Below are 6,852 nucleotides of genomic sequence, written 5' to 3' on the forward strand. Positions count from 1 at the left end.
CTGCTTCCAGGTTCTTGCTATTACAAATAAGGCTGCTATGAACATAGTTGAACAGATGTCTTTGTTGCATGGATGTGGATCATTTGGGTATCTCATAGTTGTTTTGATTTGCGTTTGCCTAAGAGCTAAGGATGTAGAGCACTTTCTTAAGTCTTTCAGCCTTTTTGATTTCCTGTATTGAGAATTCTTTCTTCAGTTCTGTACCCCATTTTTAAATAGGGTTATTTGGTGTTTTGTTGACTAGTTTCTTGAGTTCTTTGTATATTTTGGAGATCAGCCCTTTGTCGGATATAGGATTGGTGAAAATCTTTTTCCAGTCTGTGGGCTGTCGTTTGGTCTTGTCCACTGTGTCCTTTGCCTTACAGAAGCTTCTAAGTTTGAAGAGGTCCCATTTATTAATTGTCAATCTCAGTGTCTGTGCCCTGGAGTTATGTTCAGGAAGCAGTCTCCTATACCAATTTGTTCAAGGGTACCTCCTATTTTCTCTTCTAAGAGGTTCAATGTGGCTGGATTGATGTTGAGGTCTTTGATTTATTTGGACTAGAGTTTTGTGCATGGCGACAGAAATGGGTCTATCTGTAGTCTTTTACACACCCTCATCCAATTGTGCCAGCACCATTTGTTGAAGATGCTGTCCTTGCCCCATTGTATAATTTTAGCTGTTTTGTCGAAAATCAGGTGTTCATAGGTGCGTGGGTTAATATCAGGATTTTCAATTCGATTCCATTGGTCTACCTGTCTATTTTTGTGCCAATACCAGGCTGTTTTCAGAACTATAGCTCTGTAGTAGAGCTTAAAGTCAGGAATGGTGATGCCTCCTGAAGTTCTTTTATCGTATAGGGTTGTTTTGGCTATCCTGGGTCTTTTGTTTTTCCATATAAAGTTGATTATTATCCTTTCAAGGTCAGTGAAGAATTGTGGTGGGATTTTAATGGGGGATTGCATTGAATCTGTAGATTGCTTTTGGCAAGATTGCCATTTTTACTGTTTATCCTACCTATCCAAGAGCATGGGAGATCTTTCCATTTTCTGGTATCTGCTTTAGTTTCTTTCTTTAGAGCCACAAAGTTCTTATTATATAGGTCTTTTACTTGTTTGGTTAGCGTTACCCCAAGATACTTTATGTTGCTTGTGGCTATTGTAAAGGGGGATGTTTCTCTGATTTCTTTCTCAGCCTCTTTGTCGTCTGAAAAAGTAGGGCTACTGATTTATTTGAATTTATCTTGTATCCTGCTGGTTTGCTGAAGGTGTTTATCAGCTGTAGGAGTTCCCTGGTAGAGTTTATTGGGTCGCTTATGTAAACTGTCATATCATCTGCAGATAGAGACAGTTTGACTTCTTCCTTTTCAATTTGGATCCCCTTGATTTCCTTTTGTTGTCTTATAGCATTAGCTAGAATTTCCAGTACGATATTGAAGAGATATGGAGAGAGAGGGCAGCCTTGTCTTGTTCCTGATTTTAGAGGAATTGGCTTAAGTTTCTCTCCATTCAGTTTGATGTTGGCAGTTGGTTTGCTGTATATTGCTTTTATTACATTGAAGTATGTTCTTGTATATAGATTTTCATATGTTGAACTCTCCCTGCAACCCATGGATTAAGCCTACTTGGTCATGGTGGATGATTGGAGTCTATTTGTCAGTATTTTATTGAGTATTTTTGCATCAATGTTCATGAAGGATATTTGTCTATAGTTTTCTTTCTTAGTTGTGTCTTTATGTGGCTTGGGTCCCAAGGTAATTATGGTCTCATAAAAAGAGTTTGGTAATGAACCTTCTGCTTCTATTATGTGAAACAATTTGAGGAGTGTTGGTATTAGCTCTTCTTTGAATTTCTGGTAGAATTCTGCACTGAAGCTATCTGGCCCTGGGCTTTTTTTGTTTGGGATGCTTTTGATGACTGCTTCTATTTCACTAGCATTATAGGTCGATTTAATTTGCTTATCTGTTCTTGATTTAATTTTGGTAATTGATAATTATCCAGATATTTTTCCATTGCCTTTGAATTTTCAAATTTTGTGGAGTACAGCTTTTCAAATTATGACCTGAAAATTGTCTGGATTTTCTCAGTGTCCATTGTTAGGTCCCCCTTTTTGTTTCTGATTTTCTTAATTTGCATGTTCTCTCTCTGCCTTTTAGTTAGTTTGGATAAAGTTTTGCCTATCTTGTTGATTTTCTTGAAAAACCAACTCTTTGTTGAATTAATTTTTTTCTATTGTTTTCCTGGTTTCTACTTTATTGATTTCAGCCCTCAAATTGATTATTTCCTGGTGTCTACTCCTTGTGGGTGAGTTTGCTTTTTTCCCCCTAAGGATTTTAGTTGTACTGTGAATTCTCTAATGTGATTATCCTCTGTTTTCTTCATATGGTCACTTAGTGCAATGAACTTCCCTCGTAGCACTGCTTTCAAGGTGTCCCATATGTTCCGATGTGTTGTATCCTCATTCTTGTTCAATTCTAGGAAGTCCTTAATTACTTTTATTCTTTCTTCTTTGACCCAGGTATGGTGCAATTGCACATTGTTCAGTTTCCATGTGTTTGTAGGGTTTCTGTGATTTGTGTTGTTGAATTCCAAGTTTAAATCATGGTGGTCTGATAAGATACAGGGGACTATTCCATTTGCTTTTTAATGTCTGTTGAGGTTTGTTATGTTCCCTAGTATGTGGTCGATTTTAGAGAAGGTTCCATGTGGAACAGAGAAGGTATATTCTTTTATGTTTGGATGGGATGTTCTATAGGTGTCTGTTAAACCCAACCGAGACATCTGTTAGTTCTTTTCTTTCTTTGTTGAGTTTCTGGCTGGTGGTCCTGTCTAGCAGTGAGAGTGGGGTATTGCATTCTCTCATTATGAGTGTGTGAAGTTTTTTGTGAGCTTTGAGTTTTAGTAGTGTTTCTTTTATGAATGTGGGTGACTTTGTATTAGGGGCATAGATGTTCAGAACTGAGACTTTGTGTTGATGGATTTCTCCTGCGATGAATATGAAATGACTGTCTTCATCTCTTTTTATTGATTTTTGTTTGATGTCTAACTTGTTAGATATTAGGATAGCTCACCTGCTTGCTTCTTGGGTCCATTTGATTGGAAGATCTTTTCCCAACCCTTTATCCTGAGGTAATGTCTGTCTTTGAAGCTTAGATGTGTTTCTTGTAGGCCCCAGAAGGATGGATTCTGTCTTCGTATCTATTCTGTTAGCCTGTGTCTTTTTATAGGCGAGTTAAGACCATTAATGTTGAGGAAAATAAGGCCCATTGATTGTTAATTCTTGTTTGTTTTAGATTTGTTGTTGGCAGTGGTACTGTGAATACATTTGCCCTGCTTTACTCTTGGTTTCTGGTGAAGTGGGATTATCTATTGCCTATATCTTTGTGAGTGTAGTTAACTTCCTTGGGTTGGAGTTTCCTTCCAGAACTTTTTGTAGGGCTGGATTTATAGATACATATTGTGAAATCTGGCTTTGTCATTAAATATCTTGTTTTCTCCATCTATAGTGATTGAGAATTTTGCTGGGTATAGTAGCCTGGACTGGCATTCGTGGACTCTTAGTACTTGTAGAACATCTATCCAGGACCTTCTGGCCTTGAGAGTTTCCATGGAGAAGTCAGCTATAATTTTGATAGTTCTGCCTTTAAATGTTACCTGTCCTTTTTCGTTCACTGCTCTTAATATTCTTTCTTTATTCTGTATGTTTGGTGTTTTGATTATTATGTGTCAAGGGGTCTTTTCTCTTTGGTCCAGTCTATTTGGTGTTCAGTATGTTTCTTATAAAAATATGGAACGCTTCACAAAATTGTGTATCATCCGTGCGCTGGGGCCATGCTTATCTTCTCTGTATTGTTCCAGTTTTAGTGTATGTGCTGCCAAAGAGAGCACTAGTTGGAGCTTTCTGTTCCTAGAATCACACAGTTAGTAAAGAGTTAGCTGGACTGTAATACAAATATTAACAACCCAGAGACAGATATTAGGGGTCAAGCTGAAGATCAGAAAAGCAGATCATCCATGTCACCAGAGAGCTTTTACCTCTTCCAAGGCTCGGGGGAATCCTTTCCTCAACTTGCCTAAAGACTAATTGCCCAAGAATGAATTCCAGCTCTGAGGCCCTGCTCCTGTCTTATATACCTCTCTAATGCTGGGATTAAAGGTCTGTAACATATTACCACAATTCTCATTTTTTTGGTCAAATGCAAAAAAGTAGGCTATAAGTAATAAAAAATGTACAGTAAGTACAATTTCTATATACAATATATACAGGCAATAACTACATCAACAATTAGTAGTCCATTTGCATTTGGCAAATTCAGGGAAAATATGTTTTTATCTACTCTATCTTGGTGAGTCTAATTTACTTTTTTATTCTGGTCTGCATTATCAAATTATGTTTTAATGTCTCTCAACCTCCTACACTTTACATGTCTTTAGTGAGTTTCTTTTCTGAGTCTGGTAAACAAGGAAAACTAAATATATCTAGTCTTCAACTCCCTCAGAGACACACGAGAAGGAAATAATATTATCTGAGTAAGTAGGAAGTACGAGGAAGCAATTTCCAATAAATGTGGGAAATGACAAAAACTGCTGGCTGCTTGGACAGTCACCCAAGGTTGCTCTGCAATGTTGGGGCATCCGTCTTCAGCCTAAAGGCCTAGAATATTCAACAGACTTTTCTATGAAGCAGGACTTTTGAAGGTCTGTCCTTCATTGTTCTGGCAAGGTTTTGTAGTCACTCTCTTTTGTGTCCTGTTTATCCAGTTTGGACAGCATATTTTCAGCAGTTGAGGCAAGGGCATTTTCTTATCCACTGGCTTACCTTTGCTACAAAGAAAGTAAACTCTATGTGGAGCTCTTTAGATGCCCATCATCTTCTCTATAGTAGATTGGTGCTGCCAGGAGCAGATATGTCTCATTGTCATAGAAGAAAGAACCTATGTTATTAAAACATCTTAAATTCCATATTCTGTAGATCTATGAAGTGTTTGAATATGACCTGTCTTTCTAAAATATATCTCTGTTTTACCCTGAAAACATACTTAATGTGACTATAAGTTTGATTGTAGTAGGTAACTAATTACTAGCCTGCATTTCATTATTACCTTATATAGTTGCTAATAATAATTTTCAAGGACTAGAAAGTTGAATTATGTTCTTTTTTTCTTAGCATTACATTGTTAAAGGAGCTGTGTAGGTACAATACCTTGAAGCATATTAGAAACATATGTACAGTATATTTTAACAAATTAATCTCAAATTTGTGTCAATATATAAAATTTATATACATTATACAAAATTCCAATCTTAAGTAAAACATTTGCAACTAGTAGCTGCTTTTTTTTTTACAATAACCTTGAATCTATCTCCTTTTTAAAAGCTTTTTTCCTGACAACTTGTAACCCATCCCCTTAAACAATGACCCAGTGAACAATCGATAAACCAGTGATCAACCAAATACCACCCACTCCACCTCTTTGGAATGTAAGCATTATGATTTTAAATTACTTCCTGCTGTCTGGGAGTGATGGAATCTTTCGGGGATACTGAAAAGAAAAAAAAAATGATTAATTGTCAATTCCAGGGAGAGGTAGCTGTATCATTTTTGTTCAGTCTCTACATAATGGGAAAGAAAGTACAGGGCTTGTCTCAAGTCCTGTCTAGTGAGACGGCATCATCTCAGATAGTCACCTCAAAATTGTTCTGAACAGTTTGTAGTCCAAAGTTGACCTTTAGTTGGTGTTTTCAGCTTAGCATTGTCATCATAGTCCTGGTGGAATCATTGTTGTGGGGTTCCATCTTCTTTTTGGAGATTTCAGAGACTGAATTAGGTCAGATTATTCCTTGGTATTTTTTTTTTTTACAGGATAGTTCTCCCTTCTTTGGATGCTTATTTGTGCAAAATTGTTTAAATTCTTTAAGATGGTTGTTTTATATTTTTGAAAAGACAAAACCAAAAACTTTCCCGAATCCTAATTTTGGGAAAGTTCCTAATATAATCTTTATCAATTTTATTTATGTTTTTTTTGAATTTCTTGTTTTAGCTTCTAAAGCTCTTTTATTATCCACTGCAATATTAAGAAGTTTCCTCTACAATGACAGAAAATTACTGAAGTACATTTGGGATAGAGGTCTTCAAGAGGCCACGAAGAAGAGTTTCCCAGTGGCAAAGTACTACCTTGAGTGTCTCTTGTTGACCTACATTCATTAGTCCAGTGCATGCCTTTTCCACACTTGTATAATCTAGAAGGGAGGGGTGTTCTGTTTGGATTATGCTTAGAAAAAATATTGTCTCTAGGAATGCCCTGTTTACAATCCCTTTTAAAGGTATCCTTGTTTGCCACAACTAAAATATTTGACATTTCTATTTTTTCTTCAAATCTCTTGAAATCACCTCTCTTATTCATGCAACATCATGGTTATGAGATTCAATATTGATTGTATCTCAGATACATTCCTCCAAAGGTGCTGACCTTGCCTTTAAAGGCTTAATTATCCTTATAGCTTGAAAGTTAGCATTTCAAAAGCACAAGATTCAATTATTATTTGTCTAGCTTCTGAATCTAGTACCATTCTATTTATCACTGTTGCCAGTCTTTGTAATAAATCCATAAAGTCTTCCTTTGGGTCCCATATAACTTTAGTAAATGACTCAGTTTTCTTTCCTACTTCTCCAACTATGTCCTAAGCATCAAAACAGCTGTGAGGTACAAAGCCAGGACATGGAGGGAGGAGAGAGAGAGAGAAAGAGAGAGAGAGAGAGAGAGAGAGAGAGAGAGAGAGAGAGAGAGAGAGAGAGAGAGCAAGAGCAAGAGAGCATGAGAGCCTGTTGTTGAAAGTTGCATATGGGATTGTGTGGAAGAAAATGTGTGAAGG

At 36.7% G+C, this 6,852-nt stretch overlaps 1 non-coding gene across 1 annotated transcript; it reads right to left on the bottom strand.

Annotated features, from left to right (window-relative positions):
• Positions 1-3,760: 3,760 nt before the first annotated feature.
• On the bottom strand, positions 3,761-3,867 carry LOC127237578 (U6 spliceosomal RNA). Its single transcript, XR_007835860.1, has one exon. It is a non-coding gene; the product is annotated as a U6 spliceosomal RNA (small nuclear RNA).
• Positions 3,868-6,852: the final 2,985 nt, after the last annotated feature.

This window comes from Phodopus roborovskii, unplaced genomic scaffold, assembly GCF_943737965.1.
Source record: "Phodopus roborovskii unplaced genomic scaffold, PHOROB, whole genome shotgun sequence".
NCBI lineage: Eukaryota > Metazoa > Chordata > Mammalia > Rodentia > Cricetidae > Phodopus > Phodopus roborovskii.